The sequence below is a fragment of the Puma concolor genome, chromosome B2 (assembly GCF_028749965.1).
Source record: "Puma concolor isolate L17-30 chromosome B2, mPumCon1.1.hap2, whole genome shotgun sequence".
Classification (NCBI taxonomy): Eukaryota; Metazoa; Chordata; class Mammalia; order Carnivora; family Felidae; genus Puma; species Puma concolor.
The window spans coordinates 37,741,738-37,767,038 of NC_141671.1; the positions used below are offsets into that span (position 1 = coordinate 37,741,738).

The 25,301-nt window shown below is 40.0% G+C and overlaps 1 protein-coding gene across 4 annotated transcripts in view; it reads right to left on the reverse strand.

Annotated features, from left to right (window-relative positions):
* Positions 1–25,301, reverse strand: part of BTBD9 (BTB domain containing 9) — a 417,533-nt gene that overhangs the window by 222,883 nt on the left and 169,349 nt on the right. The window lies entirely within an intron of this gene.

Below are 25,301 nucleotides of genomic sequence, written 5' to 3' on the forward strand. Positions count from 1 at the left end.
GGAGTTCGAGCCCCGCATCGGGCTCTGGGCTGATGGCTCAGAGCCTGGAGCCTGTTTCCGATTCTGTGTCTCCCTCTCTCTCTGCCCCTCCCCTGTTCATGCTCTGTCTCTCTCTGTCCCAAAAATAAATAAAAAAAAACGTTGAAAAAAAAATTAAAAAAAAAAGAATAAAAAAAAAAATTTTTTTTAAAGAAAAAGAAGTATTAAGAGAAAACATTTTAACACTTTTTACGGTGGTCAAAACAATCTTCCTTCTCTACCAACTACATGTCCAACAATGGAATATAAATTGCACTAGACCTGAAACAGTCAAAACTGATTTATCCCAAGGTACTCATAAATCTACAAATTTTGCAAAACTACTGAAAACATCTCACTTCCCTGACAAAGAAGTAAAAATAAATAAATAAATAATTAAATAACCCTGTCAAGCTTTTAATTACTCTATAAGTAGATGACTAGAACTTTTTATAAGACTAATAGATTGTCATTAAATAAACACTATCCTGCATCGTTACTATGGTGACAATATCTAAGAACTTATATGAGTCTGTGAGGGTATTTTTCTTTAATCACTTTATAAGAGTTACTGTGCACATAAAGACCAGTGGAAAACAACATGAATAGACACTTTTCCAAAGAAGAATTCCAGATGGCCAACAGACACATGAAAAGATGCTCAACATCACTCATCATCAGAGAAATACAAATCAAAACCACACTGAGATACCACCTCACACCGGTCAGAGTGGCTAAAATTAACAACTCAGGAAATAACAGATGTTGGCAAGAATGTGGAGAAACGGGAATCTTCTTGCACTGTTGGTGGGAATGCAAACTGGTGCAGCCGCTCTGAAAAACAGTGTGGAGGTTCCTCAAAAAATTAAAAACAGAAGTACCCTATGACCCAGCAATAGCACTGCTAGGAATTTATCTAAAGGATACAGTAGTGCTGATTCATAGGGGCACATGTACCCCAATGTTTATAGCAGCACTTTCAACAATAACCAAATTATGGAAAGAGCCTAAATGTCTATCAACTGATGAATGGGTAAAGAAAATGTGGTATATATCTACAATGGAATACTACTTGGCATTGAGAAAGAATGAAACCCTGCCATTTGCAGCAACATGGATGGAACTGGAGGGTATTATGCTAAGTGAAATAAGTCAGTCAGAGAAAGGCAGATATCATATGTTTCCACTTATATATGGAACTTGAGAAACTTAACAGAAGACCATGGGGGAAGGGAAGGGGAAAAAATAGTTACAAGCAGAGAGGGAGGCAAACCATAAGAGACTCTTAAATACAGAGAACAAACTGAGGGTTGATGGGGGTGGGGCAAGGGAGAGGGGAAAATGGGTGATGGGCATTGAGAGGGCACTTGTTGGGATGAACACTGGGTGTTGTATGTAAGCAATGAATTACGGGAGCACACTGTATACACTGTATGTTAGCCAGCTTGACAATAAATTATATTTAAAAAAAAGGAAGTCATACAATAAATTCAATGCAGACACACACACACACACACACACACACACACACACACACACACAGAGAGAAAACAGCATGAAGGTACTAAGGTGGTATGTTTGGCAGGGGACTCTGCTCACTCACTATGTAAGAAACTCATTTGGCACCTCTGGGGCAATGCCAACAGTGACCCAAACTTGTGCTTCAGTAAAATCCCTGGATCGTAGACCTTTGTGATTGCTTCTGACTTAAATTCAAGATCACCAAGATGTCAACAGTAGGTTTTATCAAAATGGTAAAATACTATGCAGCCGTTAAAACTGGCACCTGTGTTGACTACATACAAAATGCTTGAAAGACAATGCTACATAAGAAAAGCACAAAAATTTTAATTTAAAAAGACCTTAGACTATTGAATATGGTAAAAAAGAAAAACTAAAATGTTACACTGATATGACTAGATGAAACTTTTCGGATTTTTATTTCTTTTTATGATGTCTTAAAGCATATTTAACAACAAAAGTGTTTTAGAAAACATTTAGTTTTAGAAGGAAAAATTATTTAGATGGCAAGATTATTTTGTTCACTTGTTTCTGAACATGTTTTGGTTTTAAAATTTATTCTTATCTTTTAACACTTTCCTTTGTATATATACAGATTCTACGCTGCCTTCTAGATGGGACAGCTCATCTCAAAGATGCCTGCTTCTGTATGCCAGCCTCAGGATAAGGCACGTGGAGCAAAGGACTTAAGGGGTTCATGGTAACGTGGCCAGCTTTAACAGTGCTGCGTGTTTAACATTTGCATCCATGACCAGACAACTGCATGAGAAGGAGATGCCACTGAATTCTGAGGTGGTACCAAATAGCAAGCCATTAGCTAGACACTAGAAGTTCTCACTAAAGCTAAAGTGTCAATGGAATAAATAATTAAGTTCATTATGACAAGTATACGGTACATCAATAAAGCAAAAGACAATGAAGAAAGGACTGGAAATAGGGAGTACAAATACTAAAATACAGACAGGTTGGCCAAAAACATGCATGTTTGCCTCTGGAAATACTGATCACTTGCTCTTAGTTTCCACAGACGATCAGAATGAGCACGAGGTAAGACTGAGAATAACAAATTAAGAAACAGGTCTTCAACCGGTTAAATAAAAAACCAGTGCCATCAAATACAACCGTAAAACCTCCCTATCAAGTTAATTCTCTAAATCGGAGGTTTTCCGTGGAGGGAGGGTAGGGTATCACTCTAGGAGGCGTCCTGGAAAAGGAGCACCTTATCTTCTAGTCTAATCCTTTCCTTTTATTTCTTCCTTATGCCACAGCAAGAACATAATATTGATTTATTCAAACCCCCTTTTCATCGTGATATAACCAACACGTAGAAAAATGGATAAAGTACAAAGGGACAATGTAGCGAATAGCTGTAAAATAAACCCATGCCCAGCACCCCAGAAGCCCAGCACATGCCCCTTCTGGTAAGTCCTGGCAAATAGTCAAGCCAGTCTTCCCACCCCGCTCTTCTCCTTCATAGGTGATTTATTTTTGTTCCTTTATATTTCTTTATACATTTTAGAATCAGCCTATTAAATTCCACTAAAAAAACAGTTGGGGTTATACTGCTTTTTTTTAAATTTATTTTTGTGGGTAGGTTATGTTTTCTAAAATTTTATTTCAGGATGTTAAGGGCCATTGCATAATATTTCTTATAAAAAAGGGAATATTGGGCCTCATAGATATAACAACCAATGTCCTAAATGATTTAAGGATGCAGCACTCTCCTCTATTTAATATTCTAAGACTAGATCTTCCGTGAAAAACAAAATTTACTGAAGATGATAATTGAGAACATACCCATTTAAAAACCCCATTTCTCAGATGTCATGACTTGCCCATTTAACTATTTTACCCAGGGTTTTCCAGGCATAGGTATGCTTTGATACCCTTTAGGAGTTTAAGTGATTTCACCAAAATCCATTAGCTCCTTTATAAATTATAAGAGGACCAAAGCACACATACACTAATGCCAAACAGGTCATTATAAATAAACTCCTCATTTTTAATTTGGGCAATAAAAGTCAAAATGGTTAACAAAAGTGGAAATCCATCAGGTCAAAGGATAAAAGTTACTACTGGGATTCTGTAGTTAAATCATACAATCCAAAAAATGATAAATCAAATAATGAAATGGGTTAAAAGAATGTTTCTGGAATCTCAAAAAGTTAAACCAGACCTGTTGGCCTATTCCCCCAAGATGAATAAATGGGTGTATTTTTAACTGGCTCATGACATGAGCCAGTGCCATGTTCGGCACTTTCACTTACTGGTTGCATGACCTTGAACAAGTTAATTGACCTTTCAGAAGTTTGGCTTCCTTATCTGTAAAATGGAAATAATACTGACATTCAACTTTTTTTTTTTATATATGAAATTTATTGTCAAATTGGTTTCCATACAACACCCAGTGCTCATCCCAAAAGGTGCCCTCCTCAATACCCATCATCCACCCTCTCCTCCCTCCCACCCCCCATCAACCCTTAGTTTGTTCTCAGTTCTCAACAGTCTCTTATGCTTTGGCTCTCTCCCACTCTAACCTCTTTTTTTTTTTTTTTTTCCTTCCCCTCCCCCATGGGTTCCTGTTAAGTTTCTCAGGATCCACATAAGAGTGAAACCATATGGTATCTGTCTTTCTCTGTATGGCTTATTTCACTTAGCATCACACTCTCCAGTTCCATCCACGTTGCTACAAAAGGCCATATTTCATTTTTTCTCATTGCCACGTAGTATTCCATTGTGTATATAAACCACAATTTCTTTATCCATTCATCAGTTGATGGACATTTAGGCTCTTTCCATAATTTGGCTATTGTTGAGAGTGCTGCTATGAACATTGGGGTACAAGTGCCCCTATGCATCAGTACTCCTGTGTCCCTTGGATAAATTCCTAGCAGTGCTATTGCTGGGTCATAGGGTAGGTCTATTTTTAATTTTCTGAGGAACCTCCACACTGCTTTCCAGAGCGGCTGCACCAATTTGCATTCCCACCAACAGTGCAAGAGGGTTCCCGTTTCTCCACATCCTCTCCAGCATCTATAGTCTCCTGATTTGTTCATTTTGGCCACTCTGACTGGCGTGAGGTGATACCTGAGTGTGGTTTTGATTTGTATTTCCCTGATAAGGAGCGATGCTGAACATCTTTTCATGTGCCTGTTGGCCATCTGGATGTCTTCTTTAGAGAAGTGTCTATTCATGTTTTCTGCCCATTTCTTCACTGGGTTATTTGCTTTTCGGGTGTGGAGTTTGGTGAGCTCTTTATAGATTTTGGATACTAGCCCTTTGTCCGATATGTCATTTGCAAATATCTTTTCCCATTCTGTTGGTTGCCTTTTAGTTTTGTTGGTTGTTTCCTTTGCTGTGCAGAAGCTTTTTATCTTCATAAGGTCCCAGTAATTCACTTTTGCTTTTAATTCCCTTGCCTTTGGAGATGTGTCGAGTAAGAGATTGCTACGGCTGAGGTCAGAGAGGTCTTTTCCTGCTTTCTACTCTAAGGTTTTGATGGTTTCCTGTCTCACATTCAGGTCCTTTATCCATTTTGAGTTTATTTTTGTGAATGGTGTGAGAAAGTGGTCTAGTTTCAACCTTCTGCATGTTGCTGTCCAGTTCTCCCAGCACCATTTGTTAAAGAGACTCTCTTTTTTCCATTGGATGTTCTTTCCTGCTTTGTCAAAGATGAGTTGGCCATACGTTTGTGGGTCTAGTTCTGGGGTTTCTATTCTATTCCATTGGTCTATGTGTCTGTTTTGACATTCAACTTTTTGTATGGATTACTGGAGATGAGTACACAAAGCACCTAGGAGCTAGGTATCTAAGAGGAACTAAGGAAGTGATGGCCATCAGTGTTATTTTTATACTTACTGAATGATTTGTGAATGAGTGAATGAGTTTCAATGGATTATGTCTCCAGGCATTTGCATCTTAAGGCTTTTACTTCTAATTGTGGAATGAAAATCTTTTTCTCCTTTAAAGGAACTTCAGGCATCAGCAAGCAGATGGCAGAGTACATTCAAAATTCATCCCACAAGGTCATACTGTCCATGCAGTTTATAAGGAAGAAATTCTGAAGCAGTTGAGAAATTCTCTGTGATACAGAAAAAGTAATCTTGCCCAACAATTGGCTCGATGACAATGCTCGAGTTCATTGTAAATTTTCTGTCAATTATAGACCGCAAATATTAGGTAAATTTTCCATCCTGCTAGGCTTGAATCTGAATGAGTTACAAAGTTTCTAAAAGTTAATCTATCTTCAAAATACAAAGGTATTTTCTACTGGAAATATTCAGAAGAATATACTAGAAGATAGTATGATGTATAGAAAAGACAGTGAACTTGTGGCCAAGAGAACTGGGTTTTCATTTTATTTCTAACACAACATTAGTGTGACATTAGGCAATAAATTTAATTTCTATAGGTTTAAATGTCTCATGATAAGTCATTCTTCAAACTCTGAGATTCTAACTACAAGTTACACCCAAGGCAGAGAATGGGAGAGGGATTGCCCCTCACAATTACATCGTATTTAATGGCAAGCCCAACCCAGAAACTAAATCTGATATAATTCTGGCGTCTTTATGAAAAGGAGGATCAGGATGGACCTCCAAGAAGAGAGGAGGGGCTATCTAGAGCTGCTACAAGCCTATTCCTAGGGGTTGCAAGAAATAATGAAGAATGTCTGATGTGGGACAATGTGTGGACTAGGAAACAGAAATCACCCAGCCTTCAATACTCCCTTAAATGCCTGAAATGAAGCTTTGATTCCTGGTCTCCCCAGGTTCCTAAGTGCAGTCTCTCTAGGCTCTGCATCTTACATTCCAGGCTGGCATGACCTCTCTGCCCTCTACAGCAGCACCATAAGGCTCACACTGACCCTCCTGGGACACATCAAGAAGCCAATATACCTCCAACCCTTTAGATGCAGTGAATGCTCAGCCCTAGGTGCATATTAAAATTACCTGAGGAGCCTTAAAAAAATTCTGATGGTAGTAGACCTACCCCAAACCTACCCTCAAGTCTCAGTGAGGGGAGTATGTAGACATCATGGTTTTATAAAAACTCCCCAAATGGTCCCCAATATACAGCTGAAGTCAATACCAGGGGAGCAAGAGCAGCCTTATACTGCACGAGTTAAACAAGCACAGAAAAGACACCTCCCTTAGAAGGGAGAAGAGGGAATCCCAGTAACTAGAAGGACTAGAGTTTTATTTTTCTAACCTGTGTGTCAAAGTATTTGTGTGTGTGCTTACGAGCTCACAAAATGATTAGGTTATATTGGTTTCAAGAAAAACTGTTGAGAGTAAAGATAATTATAGGTAACAGAGAATTAACAAAAAGAAAACAGCACAAAAGATCTACTTTCATATATAAAAGAAATGCTAATTGTATTCTCTTAGGTCAACCACTCTCTATTTGACTAATTACAATGCAGCACAATAACGAGAAGGTACGTTATTACGTGTTTTGCGTTAACTAGAGTTTTATTTGATTACAAGATTAAACTGTTCCTGTACACTTAACCTTCATAGTTTGTTACTCCAGAACAGTGTAATGTTTGAGGGAACATTGCTCCTGGGCACTAGGAAGTGTTAATGTTCAACATTTGCATAAGTGAAGGTACTTTTCCATATTTGCATAAAAGGAGGTAACTAGGTCCTTTCCAAGGTATGGGGAACAAAGAACAGCTACTCCCAAGGTTACCGGTTCTCAGAGGGGTGCTTTGTCAACGGTGGTGGGAATGAGGGTGGGGAAGAAAAGATGGGGCTGCAAAGGTTAATAAGTGAGATACTTCCATGTGACATTGAAACATCAAGAGGTGCTACACAGAGGACTTTTTAAAGTTCGAGCCCCACGTCGGGCTCTGGGCTGACAGCTCAGAGCCTGGAGCCTGTTTCAGATTCTGTGTCTCCCTCTCTCTGACCCTCCCCCGTTCATGCTCTGTCTCTCCCTGTCTCAAAAATAAATAAAACGTTAAAAAAAAAAATTAAAAAAAAATAAAAAATAAAAAGGGGCCAAGGAGCCTGAAGTGATGACTTTTCGACAGGTGTTGGGCACCTGGAAGAAAAAACAGCACAGCATGGAACAGCACCCCAGATGAACTGACCACTCCCTTCCTGATGCCCTAAAGACCTTTGTACACTCCTCTATATTGAAAACTGCTCTATTAATGCATTCTTTTAGCATACTATATGGTCCTTGAGGGCACGGACCATGACTCATTGCTCTTTGTTTTCCCATGTATTCCCAACACCAAGAAGAGTATTTGATACCAAACTCTCAATAAATACCAATAAATGAACTAATGAATGGTTCCTGAATGACTGTTAAATAACACAGCTTATCCAGTCATTGAGATGATTTATTCATTTGGCTATGTCATCTACTGCATTAGTTCTCTCCATGTGCTTATTATATTTTCATCTAGATTGCTGAAGACCATTGGTTAAGACACAGCCAAGAACAGAATTCTGTGACACTCCACTATGGGGGTGGCTGATTTAAGAACCAACATTCAATATAATTTCACCACCTTATCAAGTGCCTTGCACACATACATACTTAAATGTTAGCTCATCCTTACTTTTGAAAATGTCATGAGAAACAGCATCAAACACTTTGCTAAAATCAAGACATACTATGGCTACAGCACTGCCCTGATTTTCCAATAAAACTCTAAAAGAAAATCCATTTATTTGGGAATGACTTATTTTTAGACAACTCAAATTGGTTACTAGAACTATGCATTTTTCCTTAAATGCTTATAAATCATCAGGTTAATTAATCAATCACTAGTTCTAGAATTTTACCACGCACAAAAAAATCAGGCGTATTGTTATTTGTAAAGACAAATCTCTTTTTTGGGTGGGGGGGGGATCACCTGTATTATTAGTCTTCTGTCTAGAAATCGTAGTAAATGAAAAATCCCAAATCAGATCTGAAAGTTCCCTGACTCCCCTGGGGTGTAATTTAGCACAGCCTACAGATTAGAAACTAATCTAAAGCTACAGATACTTCTTTACTCTTCCTTTGGCTCTCTTACACCCTGGGCTTCAATTTCTTCTCAACCATGTTTGTTTTACTCTTTCCTTTTTGAAGGCCAAACTCCTTACTGAAGAAAACAGAAGTCAGGAGTTTAATAATTCTGTTTTATCAGAGGTAATACATGATACCAGATCATCTTTGCAACATGAGGACTATCCCTTCCTTATTATTTCCTTATTGTATAGAATGTAGCTTTGAATTCTTTTAAACCAATTTTTGTTACCTTATAATATTTGTCCAGATTCTGAGCTCACTGTGAATAGTTCCAAGTCTTCCTCCTTTTTTTTTTTTTAAACTATTTCACCTTATACTTCATTTTGAAAGGTATGCCATGAAACAAAAATTACCCCCGTTCCATCCTCAAATCCACTATGGCTGTGTCCATATTCTGCCTCACCTCCACATACATGGAAGATGTATCTCTGTTCCCCTTCAATGTCTCTCTTGGATCATATCCTTTTCTTGACTACTCAAGGACATTTTCTTAATAATTGTTCCCTTTCCTTCTTTTATCATTAAATTTTCCTTCTCTGCGGAATCACTCCAGGTAACATACAAACGCAAGACATCTTCCAAGCCCCTCCCCTTTCTAGTTACTGCCCCATTTCTGACCTCCCCCTTCTCCCCAGCCTCTCCAATAGGGACTTCACTCCCACCATGCCACTGATGTGGCTCTTTGTTAAGGTTGCCATCAATTTACCCTTTGACAAACCCAACTATCAGGTCTGTCCTCCTTTTTACTCTTAGTTTACTTTCAGCATCATTTGATACAGTCAATTTTTGTCTTTTAACACTTTCTACACTTTGCTTCCATGGTGCCATCCATACCCTTTGGGTTTCTCTCACATCTCCTTACAGCATCTTCTCAGTTCTTCGCTGACTCTGCCTTTTCTCCTGACCTCTAAATGGTGGTAAGGCCCCATGCTTCAGTCCTTGCCCCTCTTCCCTTCCCTTCCCTCTCCCCTCCCCTCAATGGGCAATCTCATCTAGTCCCATGGTTTTAAATATCCACCTATAATACTGATAATTATCAAAGTTCATCTCCAGTCCTTACTTCTGAGCTCAACTTATACATCCTATTGCCTACTCAACATCACCCCTGGATACATAACACTTCAATCATAACAATATTAATAACAGTAGCAGCAATAGTTAACATTTATTGAGAACTTAATAGGTGTCCAACCCTGTGTGAAGTGCTCCAGAGGTATTAATTCCCTTAATTTTCATACCAACCATATACCACAGGTGCTGTTACAACCCTTCTTTTTAATGATGAGGACATTGGAACAATTTGCTCAATATTCCACAGCCAGTAACTGTTAGAAATATGCATGTGAATTGTAACGTGACCAAAACAAAACCCTTGATTCCCATCCCTGAAATGGGCTCCTCCCATGGTCCTCCTCACCATCTTGCATCTACTTGCTTAACCCAAAAACTTCTCTCCTCCCCAAACTGTATCTACTTCTCTGGCAAATTGCAGATACATCCTGAATCTGATCACAGCTCTCTTTTTCCACTAGTAGCACACAAGGCCCAGCTCTGATCACTTCTCCTCTAGGCCATTTTAACTCCTTACTGGTCTTTCTGCTTCTTTTCTCCTCGGCCTATATCGCCACTGCAACAAGAGTAAGACTTCTTTCAAGTTTCTTAAAAGTTGCTTAAAATGGCATCCCATCTCACTGGAATAAAACTCAAACTCCCTGACAGAGCCTGCAGGGCCCTAGTTCATTAGGATTCTAGCCACGTCTGTGGCTTCACACATTCCACCATCCCTCTGGCCACACGGGCCTTCCTTCTGGTCCTTCTACATAACAGAGCTCATCCTAGCCTTGTGGCTTTTCCAGAGCATTCCTTCTGCCAGGAATGTGTCCATCCCCCTGAGGTCTTTACTTACCTGATTCCTTCCTGCCATTTAAGCCTCAGCTCCAATTTTATCTTCTCTGACCATGGAATTTGAAGTTTTCCATTCCTAAGCCATGTTTTATTTTCTTCTAGCATTCATCATATCTGCAACTGTCACATTTATTTCAATGTTTATTTACTATCTTTCTTTCTTCTACCATAAAATATAAGCTCCACAACCACCTTGTGGACCTTGTCTATTGGGTTCCCTGCTGTATCCTCAGTGATTGCAACAGTGAGTGCGTGGCACTCGATCAATATTTGTTGAATGAGTTCATCCGAATTCAAAGAGCTTTCTCTGGTACTTTCATTCTCTCTCTGGTACTAGTCCACATTCAAAGTCTATGATTATACATTAAATTTAATTTTAATTGTTTCATGTATGTACATGTATGTATAAATATACAGTAGCTATCTATACGTAGATATAGATAACATGTATATTTACATATACAGATAGATATATATACTACACAGATGTAGATACAGATAAGGATATAGAAGAGATTATCTGTGTCTATCCATGTAAACACTTTTAGAAAGGGGAAATACGCTGTTATTTCTTTAGTATCCCCCCCAAATCTAAGAACATATACAATGCTTAAATCAGGTTTGATTTGTTTTACCACAGCTAAGGAGCTATGTCCTTTGGTTCACTGTTAGCCCAGGGAAACATGTCGGGTTTTCCTCTTAACCTTTCACAAGCATGGGTCACAGAAAACTATTAAATATGACCCTAGAGAAAAAAATAATTAAACATTTGCTCTCAAAAACAAAAATCTAGAGCATACCAAAACCCAAAAACAACCAACCTTTAGAACAGAAGTACTCCATAAGATCTCTATCTTTCTAATAATCCACTGAGGCATAAGTATATTCTGGTATAACCACAGGTCTAAGGGAATGTTCAATATTAACACTCTGAATATAAAGTTAACAACATGGAGCAAAATCACTAAATGTCATAAATCTCTTAAGTATCTTGAACCTGATATTATACAAAATCTCTGCCTTGTACTAATAAGCAGATAAATAGGAAGTACCATTCTATTAAAGGTAAAAAATGAGGCTAACAGTTACAGATTCCTGCCCACAGCTAATATAAGCATTAGAGTGAGGAACATCCAAAAAACACATTCCAATTTCTCATCTTAAATCCCAATCTCCCACTCACTCCCACCCCCATATTTTATTGTCTAACCCTGCAAGAAAAGGCTACAGAATATTTTATAAATGAAACTAATGAAGCAACAGCCACTCAAATTCTAATCTGGATGGATATATGTTAACATCAACATTCTCATTCATGAAGGCTTTCGTTTAAAAAAAGGGAGCAGGACAGGGGCGCTTGGGTAGCTCAGTTGGTTAAGTATCTGACTTTGGCTCAGGTCATGATCTCCCAGTCCGTGAGTTCAAGCCCTGCCTCGGGCTCTGTGCTGACAGCTCAGAGTCTGGAGCCTTCTTTGGATTCTGTGTTTCCCCTTTCTCTTCCCTTCTCCCGCTCATGCTGTGTCTGTCGAAAATGAATAAACGTTAAAACAAAAATTTTTTTTAAATTAAAAAAGGGAGCAGGGCAGGTTTGGATGCCTCAGTCCCTAGCTCTGTGCTTTTCCCTCAGCAAGAACCAGAATCTCTATCTGAGTCAGCTGTTGGCATTATTCAGGTCACACAGTGAACCCCTCACAGTATCTGTAAACAGGGAGTGCAATAAATTACAAGCCTATGATGATGATAGTTGTAGTCACAGGAATATGTATGTGTGCCCCACTCTTCGAGCAACCAGCTTTTCCTCTGCTTCCTGTGATACCTGAAGCAAACTAGTTTCTTCTATCCTCTGAAAGATGCAGAATCAAACATGGTATCACAAAAAGCTGGGCTGAGGAAAATGTATACTACACTAATATACTAATTAATACAAATTACAGTAAATCCAAGGCTTAAGGAGTATGAATACATAAATGTAGAATCGAGGATGACGTGTATGTTTTAAGACTGAAAGGTCAAAGTGACACAAAGATAGAGGGAGAACAGGGACATTAATGGCAAGAAACCCTGGATGTGCCCTACTCCCCTACTGTAGACATGGAAGGGTGACAGCAACTAGTAACTCCTTACAAGAGGGAAGAAGGTCCTGCTCAGTATCTTGCCCCTGGCTCCAAGGCTCTGAGGTTTACCAACTCAGCTCACAACAGCTTGAGGAAGAAGAAATAGAGGAAGATGCAAATACCTCATTTAGATTCATGTTCTTTTCCCATTATTATTCATTTTTACTTCTATTCACTGAAAAAAAAAAAGAAGTGTGAAAATAATATATGTCCTTTTCTGGGTTTCTTGTTATTTCTTGAAAAAGAATGGCATCTTGAGAAGGACTGTGAAAGCAGTAATACCCTTTCCACATGTTTTCTAATGCAGTCATCTTTAATCTTACATCCAAGACATATCTGTCTCACTTTGCAACGCCTGTAGAGCACAGATTTGAGGCTTTCTCAGTACACAGTCACGTAGAGGAGGTGGTTTCATTAATAACAATTAACGGGGAAAGATCACACTGAAATGTGCAAGATTAATCTAAAATACAGTTTTAAAGCACAGGACAATGTCCAAATGGAGACCTCTGTATTTAAGGTTTGAAAACCCAGCAGTCAAGTCTCTTTTCTGGGTACAGGATGGGAAGGGACAAGGGACAAAGGAGCAGAAAAGGAAAAGGGAAGCAACTTGTGCTGAAGGGTGACATTTCAGACCCACTCTCACTCAGATTTTAAGAAACCTTTTCAAGGTTACACACCTGGATGAGTGTCAGAGCTGGAATTCTAATCTAAACAAAACCCATCAGCTCCAAAGTCCAGTGATCTCTGGGGACAGAGAAGGAAGACACTTTCACCTGCATCGACAGCATTGACTTTGAAGTTCTGAAACATCTGTAGAAGAGATATGACTTTGAGAATGCTACTGTCTCGCTGCTCTATGGCAATGTGGTACATAAAAAATTGCTTTCACATACTCTGGACTTTTCATGTAAGTGTGGGTAGCAGACAAACGGTAGAAGTGGGTAGACGATGATTCCTATGCAAGGTGCAGACTAGGAGCTAACAGCCTTTCAGAACTAGGGTGGCATGTAGATGACTCCAATTCCTCTGGCAGGGCTATGGCAGTGATGGACAGGGCACAAGCTCAGAGGGAAGACACAAATAGATCTACTCAAATATCTCCCAAGTACTACCAATAAGGCAATGTTTTCAAATGTAAACAATAGGCAAGGAACTTTTGGTCATTCAGGCCTCAGTTAAGTGAACAGATTCCTCTGAAAGCTACCAAGGAAGAGCAAGAGTTCATTCTTTCAATCTTTCAAGTATGTTTATTGAGCATCTACTGTGTTTCATGTACAGCTCGAGATCCTGGAGGATCTAGGAGGCATTTTAGTGGGGAAGAGACAGATAGTAAAAAAGTTAAATAAGACAAAATAAGTTAGTAGAATACATATGATGGGTGGTGATCAATGCTATGAAGAAAAAACAGTGAAGGATGATACATACGCATTTGGCAATTTTCAAAATAGGGGAGTCTGTAAAGGTCTTACTGAGAAAATGACATTTCAGCGAAGACCTGAAGGGAGGTTAGGCAATGAGTCATGCCGATATCTGGAGGAAAAAGCTTCCAAAAGAGGGGACAGCAAATCCAAAGATCCTGAGGCTAGAGTATGCCCTGTGTGTGCAAGGAGCAGCAAGGAGGTCGGTGTGGCTGGAGTGGGAAAAATAAAGAAAAGAGTAGTAGAAAGGAAAGTCTATGAGGTAAAGTGGCACTAGATAATGTGGGGCTCTGGAGGCTACTGTAAGCAATATGACTTTTAATTAGGGTGGAATGGGAAGTACAGAGGAAGCTAGGAGTGTTGCCAGCAGTAGAATAACCTGACACTTTAAAAGGATCTGTTTGGAGGCACCTGGGTGGCTCAGTCGGTTAAGCATCCAACACTTGATTTCGGCTTCGGTCATATCTCCTAGTTTGTGGGATTGAGCCCACTTCGGGCTCTGTGCTGATGGGTGTGGAGGCTGCCTGGGATTCTCTCTTTCTCTCTCTCTCTGCCCATCCCCTGTTTTCTGTCTCTCAAAATAAATAAATAAACATTTAATAAAATAATAAAAGGATCAGTTTGGCTGTTAGGTTGAGAGAAGACTCTGGGGGCGGGGCAAGGGTTGGAGCTCAGTTACTGGGCTTTTGTAATAATCCAACAGGAGAGGGGGGCAGGTGTTGAATAGGGGTGGGGGCAGTTGAGACACTGAAAAAAGATCATGTTCCAGAAATATTCGGAAGGTAGAACTAACAGGACTTGCTGACAGACTAGAAGATAGCAAGGTTTTTGGCCTGAGCCAAATGATGGAGTTGCTATTTGCCAAAGTATGGAAGACCACAGGAGGATGGGGGTTTCAAGGGCTAGCTCAGGAGTGTGCCTCTGTTTACGTTACATTCCAGATGTCTCTTAGACATTCAAATAAAGGTATCAAAGTAAGCAGATGAATTTATGAGTCTGGAACTCAAGGGAGAAGTCTGGGCTGGAGATATAAATATGGGCATCTTCAGCCTAGAAATGGTTTAAAGCCCTGGAGTCCAGATGAGATCACCAACAATGTGAGCCAGAGTATGGACATAGTCCAGGGAACTTCAATTTTAGAGGGCAGGGAGACAGGGAGGAGCCAGTGAGGTAGGAGGAGAGTCAGGGAGAGTGCTGTCGTGGAGTCAAGTAGATGAAGTGTTTCAAGGAGCAGAGTGTGACCCACTGAATCAAACGCTGCTAGTCGGTGAAAAAGGACCAGGTAGTCCTAACAGACTGCTGGGCTCAGCACAGTGGAAGTAACTGGTGGCCATGATGAGGGCAGGTGGATGGTGAGTACAGCATCTCCAGACCTCTTTTACTACTTGTAAAATGAATGTCAGACCAGATCATTTCTAAGTCCTCTGCCACCTTAAAATCATACAATGTTTAGCAATTCATTTTAAGTGAAAGATGTTTCACTTGATCTGTCTTTACTTTTCTAATCGAGCACTGGCCAAAACCAGAATGTTTTTTGATACTGAGGTCTAAGTTAGCGAAGTAATTTACACTTGTATTTTTTCTATAGAAAACTATAACTCATTTTATTGTAGGACTCCCAGAAACACCCTGTGGAGAGGTAGAGAAGCAGTATGACCACCTATGAAACTGCAATAAAGGGAATTATAAGCCTGGGGTAAAACAAACAAACAAACAAACACTATTCAACAGAACTGAGAGCTAACATACTAAGGTAAAAGAGAAAGCCCCTGAGGAGCACAGAATGCTAGGTGACCCAAACCAAGACCAAAGCTTGTGGCACTGCTCACAGCTCAAAAGGGTTCAGTTTTGACGCTGGTTTTCACTTCTCCTGGGTGCTAGTGGTTCCTCTGGATATAGTGAGCCTCTCTCCATTTATCTCATTCCTACAACTTTCTAGAGAGAAAAGAGGTTGCAGGAGGTTTCTGAATACAGAATCCTGTATCAGATGCTACAGTGTCACAGAAAGGAAAACCTATCACTTCCAACCTGGGGGACAGAGGGAAGGCAATCGCAGGTAACATTTATTGAGCACCTACTATGTGCCAGATCCTATTCTAAGTGCTTTACATACAGTACCTCATTATTCCTGACAACAACCTATGAAGTACAGTAGGTGTTACCAGCAGTCTCATTTTACATATGGTACAAATACAGTCACGCAGTCACACTGCTCAGTGACACCACTAGGAAACACAGAGCCAGCTCTGCTGTGAGCACTGAGCCCCACTTCAGAGCCTCTGTCTCCCTCTCTCTCTCTGCCCCTCCCCTGCTAGCACTCTGTCAAAAATAAACACACATTTAGAAGGCACAGAGCCAGGACATAACCTAGGCATTCTGGTTCCAGGGTCACTCCCTTAAACATGAAGCTTCCTCCCCAGAATTCCACAGAAGAGCAAAAGTTCCTATTCTAAGGGCCCAAGCAAAACCATGGCAAGGCAGAATGGCTCCCCTGTACCAAAATGTATAGAAACACTAAAAACAAAATCACAGGACCTTCGTAATGCTAGTGTTGGGGAGCAGGTTTTTGTTAGATTCAACTATTATTTTGTGGGGACAAGATTTAGTCTGTAATAAACTTGAATTCATATAATAACAGAATCTTTCTGGAGGTATGTATAAAATAAAAACAAAAGTACTGAGTTCTAGACAGTAAGAAGATACCCACGCTAATAATGATGCCACCAGAAAGCTCACCTTATCTGCTCTGGTCAGTGACAGCTGCCCCTTTCCTATGAAGAAGGAAAGTTGGAAAGAGTAATGTAGAATGATGTCACTTGTGATAATGAATACAGAAGTAGCAAAGCTTTAAAAAAAAAAAACATTGTAACAAGCTCAAACTGCACAAAATCATCTTCATTTCTGCTTTTGTATGTGCAAAAAATATTTACTTAGCAGGCGAATGAACTGTGGTGATATGACCTTGTGACACAAAAAGCCACATGGAACAATTTCCCACACAAGAATGGATAATACTTCTATACTGACTTAATCAAAGAAAATAGATTCAGGCCTTTGTGAGAGATTCTAGCAAAGACTGAAACCTGAGTGGTGCCTGGGTGGCTCAGTTAAGCGTCCGACTTCGGCTCAGGTCATGATCTCACGGTTCGTGGGTTCAAGCCCTGAGTTGGGCTCTGTGCTGACAGCTCAGAGCCTGGAGCCTGTTTCAGATTCTGTGTCTCCCTCTCTCTCTGCCCCTCCCCCATTCGCACTCTCTCTCAAAAATAAACAAACATTAAAAAAAAAAAAAGACTGAAACATGATATTACAGACAAAAGTCCTCTATGAACAGAAAATACATTTAGATTAGTTTAGATTGGTCCTGAGTCCATGTGAAGAGATGCAAATGTGTCTTTCCCTGGCTGAATCTTTCCATGCCTCAATACCTAGAGATGTGTCACAGCCTAGCTGCTCACTTTAATTTTTGGCATGTTTTTGTAGTCATTTCACGATGCATACCTGTCCCTGTCTCACTCTCCCCTTACCTTGGCATTTCCACTCCTGTTTCCCACTACAAGGGTCCATAACGCTACGTCCTTATGTCTTCCCCTCCAAAGGCTTCTCCACTATTCTCTCTGTTGATGGTAGGGAACAGCAAGCACTCAGCATTCAAGCCAGGAGTCAAGAAACTGGCCTTAACCTACCTCTCCCTCTCTCTCTCTCTCTCTCTCTCTCTCTCTCACCCCTCCCTTCCTCTCTTTTTCTCTCCTTCTCACTCCTTTCCAGACTCTCTCATTCTCTTTCCACCCACCTTTCTTCTCCCTCCCTCTCACACCACTTCTAGCTCCCATACACACATCCGGGTAATCAGCCCAGCTGAAGACACAGCACATTCAGTCAATGTAAACCACCAAAAGGGACTGACCACAGAAAAGCAGCCTCTTTAAATGGACCCTGTATTTTGCCCATGTTGCATAGGTAATCAAAATCAAACAACTATAGGCACACCTCAGAGATACTATGGTTCTTCCAGTTCCAGACCACTGCAATAAAGCAAATATCTCAATAAAACAAATCATTTATTTGGTTTCCTCGTGCATATGAAAGTTATCTTTACACTATACAGCAATAATAGCACTGTGTCTAAAAAACAATGTATATACCTTAATTAAAAACATTATTGTTGGGGCACCTGGGTGGCTCCGTAGGTTAAGTGTCTGACTCTTGATTTCGGCTCAGGTCATGATCTCAGTTTGTGTCAGGCTCTGCGCTGAGCACGAGCTTGCTTGGGATTCCTCCCCTCTCCCGGCTCCTCCCCTGCTAGTGTGTGCACATGCACTCTTTCTCAAAAACAACATAAATAAGCATTTAAAAAAAACTACATTATTTTTAAAATATGCTAACCATCATCTGGGCTTTCAGCGAGTTGTAATCTTTTTGCTGGGGGAGGATCCTGCCTTCATGTTGATGTCTGCTGACTAGTCAGGGCAGAGTGGTGGTTGCTGAAGGCTGGGGTGGCTATGGCAATTTCTTAAAGTAAAACAACAATGAAATCTGCCACATTGATCAACTCTTCCTTTCATGAACTATTTTTCTGTAGCATGTGATGCAATTTGACAGCGTTTACCCCACAGAACTTCTTTCAAAATTGGAGTCCATCCTCTCAAACCTGTTCCTGTTTTATCAGTTTTGTTTATGGAATATTCTAAATCCTTTGGTGTCATTTCAAAAATCTTCACAGCATCTTCACCAGGAGTAGATTCTATCACTGTCTTTGCTCGTCCACAGGAAACAACCCCTCATCCATTAACAGTTCATCATGGGATTGCAGGGGCGCCTGGGTGGCTCAGTCGGTTAAGCGTCCGACTTCAGCTCAGGTCATGATCTCGCAGTCCGTGAGTTCGAGCCCCACGTTGGGCTCTGTGCTCAGAGCCTGGAGCCTGTTTCAGATTCTGTGTCCCCATCTCTCTGCCCTCCCCCGTTCATGCTCTGTCTCTCTCTGTCTCAAAAATAAACATTAAAAAAAAAAAAAAAACAACTAAAATCATGAGATTGCAGTAATTCAGTCACATCTTTGCTGTTAACACCCCACCTGCAGATACTTCCTTCACTGAAGTCTGAAACCCCTCAAAGTCCTCCATGAGGGTTGGAATCAACTTCTCCCCAAATCCAGTGGATGTTGATATTTTGACCTCTTTCCAGGAATCACCAATGTTCTTAATAGCATCTAGAATGGTGAATCCTTTTCAGAAGGTTTTCAATTTACTTTGCCCAGATCCATCAGAGGAACTGCTACCTATGGCAGCTGTAGCCTTATGAAATGTATTTCTTAAATACATTTTGAAAGTTGAAATGACTCCTTGACCCATGAAATGGATGCAGAATGGATGTTGTGTGAGCAGGCATGAAAACAATATTAGCCTCGTTGCCCATCTCCATCAGAGCTCTTGGGTGACCAGGTGCACTATTAATGAGTAGTAATATTTTGAAAGGACTCTTTTTTTTTTTTTTTTTTTTTTTTTTCCTGAGCAGTAGATCTCAACAGTGGATTTAAAATATTCAGTGAACCAGGGGCACCTGGTTGGCTCAGTCAGGAAAGCATGTGACTCTAGATCTTGGGGTCATGAGTTCCCCATACCGGGGATAGAGTTTACTTAAAAAATAAGTAAATAAAATATTCAGTAAACCATGTGGTAAATAGATGTGCTGTCACCCAGACTTTGTTGTTCCATTTATAGAGCACCGGCAGAATAAATGTGGCATAATTCTTAAGGGCCTTAGAATTTTCAGAAAGGTAATTAAACATTGGCTTCCCCTTGGAGTCACCAGCTACATTAGGCCCTAACAAGAGAATCAGACCATACTTTGAAACTGTGAAGCCAGGCACTGACTTCTCTCTAACAATGAAAGTCCTAGAGGGCATCTTCTCCCAATAGAAGGCTGTTTTCTGCTTTGTCTACATTGAAAATCTGTTACCTAGTGTAGCCATCTTCTTCATCAATATCTCAGCTAGATCTTCTGGATAATTTGCTGCAGCTTCTACATCAGCACTTGCTGCTTCCTCTTGCCCTTCTGTGTTACACAGATGGCTTCTTTCCTTAAAGCCTCTACTAGCTTCAGACTTTTTTTCTGCAGCTTCCTCACCTGTCTCAGCCTTCACAGAACTGAAAAAAGCTAGGGCCTTGCTCTGGATCAGGCTTTGACTTAAGAGAATGGTATGGCTGGCTTGATCATCTAACGAGACCACTAAAACTTTCTCCATATCAGCAATAAAGCTGTTTCACTTTCTTGTCATTCATGTGTTCATTGGAGCAGAACTTTTAATTTCCTTCAAAAAGCTTTTCCTTTGCATTCATAACTTGGCTAACCGTTTGGCACAAGAGGCCTATCTTTTGGCCTATCTTGGCTTCTGGCATGCCTTCCTCGGTAAGCTTAATCATTTCTAGCTTTTGATTTAGAGTGAGAGACATGCGACTCTTCCTATCACTTGAACACCTGGAGGCCACTGTAGGGTTATTCATTGGCCTAATTTCATTATTGTTGTGTCTCAGGGAACAGGGAGGCCCAAGAAGAGGGAGAGAAAGAGAATAGCTGGTTGGTGGAGCACTCAGAACACATACAACATTTATTGCTGTCCTATGTGGGCGTGGTTCAGGGCTCCCCCAAAACAATTGCAATAGTAACATCAAAGATCACCAACTACAGATCACCATAACAAATATAACAGAAATGAAAAAAAACTGAAATATTATGGGAATTACCAAAATGTGACAGAGAGACATGAAATAAGCAAATGCTGTTGGAAAAATGGCACTGACACACTTGTTCAACACGGGGTTACCACAAACCTTCAGTTTGTAAAAAACACATTATTTCTGAAATGCAATAAAGCAAAGCACAATAAAACAAGATACGCCTGTACTCTCATAAGGATTTGTTTAGCAGCTTTCTCCATCAGTAGACAATGAGGTGGACTCTGTTCATGGAACACTCTTGTTCACCCTGATACCTGCCATTTATTGAGTGCTAACTCTATGCCAGGCACTGAGTGCATCTCTACATTTATGATTTCATTTAACCTTGGACTATATGAGGTAGGATCTATTATTAGCCATATTTAATAGAAAGAGAAATTGAGGCTTAGACAAGTAGCTTACCCAAGGTCATACAGGTGAACTTGAACCCAGGTCTGTTCGATGTCAAAGCAAATGCCTAGTACGCTAGACGAAGTGGTTAGGCAGAGTGGAATCAATCTGTTAGCACATACTGCAAAGTCCTAAGTCAAATCATGCACACAAATCTAGACAAATCAGAGCAGGCAAAATTCCTGTGCACCGGGCTAATCAGAAAACCAAAAATTATCTTAAAAACTCCTTGTTTTTTTTTTAAATGAACAATAACTTTTCCCCATGTAATTAATATTTTTCTTCTATATTAATGGCAATTTTACAACTCATCAAAAGAACTGTCATTACTCACATTTTTGTTAAGGGTACTTAAATGCAGCGTTTTTTGTTTTATTTATTCATTCATTCATTCATTCATTCATTCATTCATTCATTCGTTTGTTTATTTATTTATTTCCAGTAAGGAAAAATATATCAAGCTCTATAAAAGCTGATTGGTCTTGAGACAAAACACTGTAGTAGAGGGGAGAGTCAAAAAAATCTTGCTGCTTTGTTAACACTCATGGAAGTACAAACGACCCATCAATTAGAGACAGAGAATTTGGGTCAGTGTATACAGCAATTTGTTACAATTCAGCTGTCAATTTTGGGATCAGAAAGGTAGGAAGAAACTCAAGGGACTTTTCAATCACCTGGTATGACAAGCAACAGACAGAAGATGCTGCAAATAATTCAGCAAAGTCAAAAAGAACCTAAAACGTTGGTAATATTTGGAAACTGTGATTGAGTTCATGTAAAGCCCACTGGCATCCTTATTCTGGAAGAAAAATATCAGCAGGAGAAGAAATAAAAGGTCTAACAGTCATCAACCAATTTAACATGTTGCTAAAGGGCAAGAGAGAGGAAAAATTCAAGGAGGCTGGAGTACAGGCTCTGTCCAGTTATACTGAACTTTGACATAAAAGAGCTAATTGACAGACATCTTTTCTTAATAATTAAGATTACAAGACAGGAAAAATTATTATCGGGCTTCCTCAGGTAAAGGAAAAAACACTGTATCTCCCTTTATGCCCCCCGCCCCAACCAGCCTCTTTGTTGGAAGGCTATACAATATAGTTTACCACACTGTAAAAATACCCCATCTTCAAACAATTGACATTTAAGCTTTTGAGGGAAAATTCAAAGTAGTTGCTAGCATGCAAAAACTGAGTTAAAACTGTAGCCATTGGACAATGAAGTCTGCAGAAGGTACAAGAACATTCTTTGGTCCTGGTTCAACAGCTTTAAAACAGACCTAGAACCGTACATTTACATAACCCTCCAAAAGGCAATTTATGACTTAAATTCAGCTTGCTCAGATGCAGCTCTGGTTAGCTTAACCCCGAGCCCCAGCCTAAGAACTTCCTACAGCAGTCAGGGTGTGCCAAGCACCACACAGGAGGGAGAATGGGATGGAAATGGCGGACTGCTCTGTCCCCAAACTGAAACCCCTCTTGCATCACCTAGATTCTCCATTTTGCCCTACTGGAAAGTACCTGGAATGAGATGAAAGGTCAGCTAATCTCTCTAGAAACAGACACATGCAAAATTCTTCACACATAAGGAAAGGAAAAAAGACAGGGAAGGGGAGAGAAAAAAGAAAGCATTAAGAAGTACCACATAATTTCACTCATATGTGGAATTTAAGAAACAAAAAGAACAAAGAAAAAAGAGAGACAAACCAAAACACAAAACAAAGCCAAAAAAAACCCAGACTCATAACAATAGAGAACAAACTGATGGTTACCAGAGGGGAAGGGGGGTGGGGGTGGGGGGATGGATGAAATAGGTGAAGGGGATTAAGAGTACTCTTATCATGATGAATACTGAGTAATGCATAGAATCGCTGAATCACTATATTGTACACATGAAATGAATATAACACTGTATGTTAACTATGCAGAAATTAAAATTAAAAAAAATTTTAAATTAAAAAATTTAAAAAGAAAGTGTTATGGTAGAAGAAGGTTAAGAGATGCATATTTTTATAAGACTTAAAAGACTGAAATTAAGCAGAGGAGGAAAAAAGGGACAAGAACAGTATTCTTTCTCATTCTATTTCATTCCAAAATTTAGTAGCTGACAACTACCGAGCACACAAGCCAGTTCAAGTCTCTTTCTTTTTCTCAGTGGCATAAAATCTCTTAATAAAGGTTATTGCAATCAACCCTTTGTCCCCATGTTTCCATTACAATATTTATGAGGACCATATGAGGAAATAATTGATAAAACCACATGGCCCATCTGGGTACTATTCACTCACAACTCAGAGACCATGCAGTAATAATGTTTAGTTCTGGGTGCTACACTTTACAAAGGTCACAGAAAAACTGGAATGCATTCAGAGGCAAGCATCCAGGACAGGGAAAGGACTCAAGACCAAACCAATGAGGACCTGGATGTGTTCAGCCTACAGAAGAGAGGCCTTCTAATACTTGAAGGGCTCTCACATGGGAAAATGCCTATTATTGTTTCCTATGGCCTCAAGGTGGGAGAGTGAACATCAACAGATAGAATAGACAGAAATTTCAGCTCAACAAAAGGAAAAGCTTGCTTAGCAGGGCTATTCAAAGAGAGAATACGCTGTCTCAGAAGACAGGGTCCCAGTTCATGCAAAGGGTAGATAACCACTTAGATGCTAAGAAAGGGTTTTGAGCACTGATTGAAAGTTTGGGCCCAGGTCAGTATTTCTTTAAGTGTAAAATGAGGAGAAGCTGAATTAGAACCACTTGATGTGCTTGACGAACAGAAAATAATAGGAATTCAGGAAATAATGCAAGCTCCTAGACTAGACTACTCTCTAGGTTTCATGACTCAGAATGGGGGAGTGCCTGGGAATCTGCACTTTAACAAGCCCTCAAGATGATCCTAATGTACACGCAAGATTGGGGACTAGACCAGGTGACTTCTGAATCTTCATCTATCATTTATCCTCAATATCACTCGGGCTGTCCAACCAGTTTCCCTGCTCTGATCATTTATTTGTGTTGATGCCTCTGTCAGGAAACATCTTCACTCCAGTCTCACTAACTCCTTTTCTTTGGCCATTGAAAGCCCATCCACCCCCTCAGTAAACAGCTTCAACAAATGATTTCTCTGCTGATTTTCCAAGCACACGTGACACCTAATTACTCTAAACTGTATCACTATTTTTAACTACACCAATGGAACTTGTTACTACACAGTGGAGTTAACAACACATACCTGGAGGGAAAGGTCTGCGTCTCAGACCCATTTCACCCTCATTATTTGCACAGAAGTTGGCAAGTTATAACGCTGTGTTATAAACATAAATTTAACACATATCCGTTGAATGAATGTATGTCTTATATTGTATTTTGTGCTCACTTAAGTGTAAGTTCCGTGAAGGCAGGTGTTCATCTCTAGTCACTGTGGTCCTAGTGCAGTGCTTAAGTAGACCAGAAGGTATGATAAACTTTGAATCAAACTCACTGATGAGTGACAGCCATTTCTTTCCTGGGTTTTAAATAAGACATTTTTACAAAATACAGTTGTGTCTCATCTAGTACCTGCCACTACTTACTTCTTATAACTCCCACTAGCCTTAAATGTGTACTTCAAACATCTACAAACGATCAAGAGTTGCAGAAGAGGGACATAAAGAGTAGCAGTCTCCACTCTGTCTGTGGTACAAGGATGGTGACCACACAGGAAGACAGGAGTAGTGCCCAAGAGCAGCCCAAGTGTCATGTGAAATACAGTAATCATCAGCCCTTCCAACGCATGGAGGTCCTTACTTCCACACTTACCCTCAGTGGTGGTTCCCTTCTGTCTTCTAAATATTTTATGTCACCAGCCTGTGGTAGAAAAGCCTCCCCTTCTCCCTGCCAGGGATACCACAGCTAGTGCCCTATTTGTTCCTTCTTTTCTCACGAAACCTACCAGATAAAAGGTTTACCGCTATCTCTGCTTTTCTACAATTTACTCCTGGCATTTTTTTCTGAAGTTCTTTTGATTTACCTTTGATTAATTTCTCTTATGCCCATCTCTTTTTCAATCCTGTCTGGCACCTACTGTTCTATATGAGACTAGTTCCTAATCAAAACTGATGACCTTTGATCTTTGGCTTTGCAAAGAAGTCTTAATGTATCTGAAAAATTACACACTGTAGTCTATTTAAGGAGAGG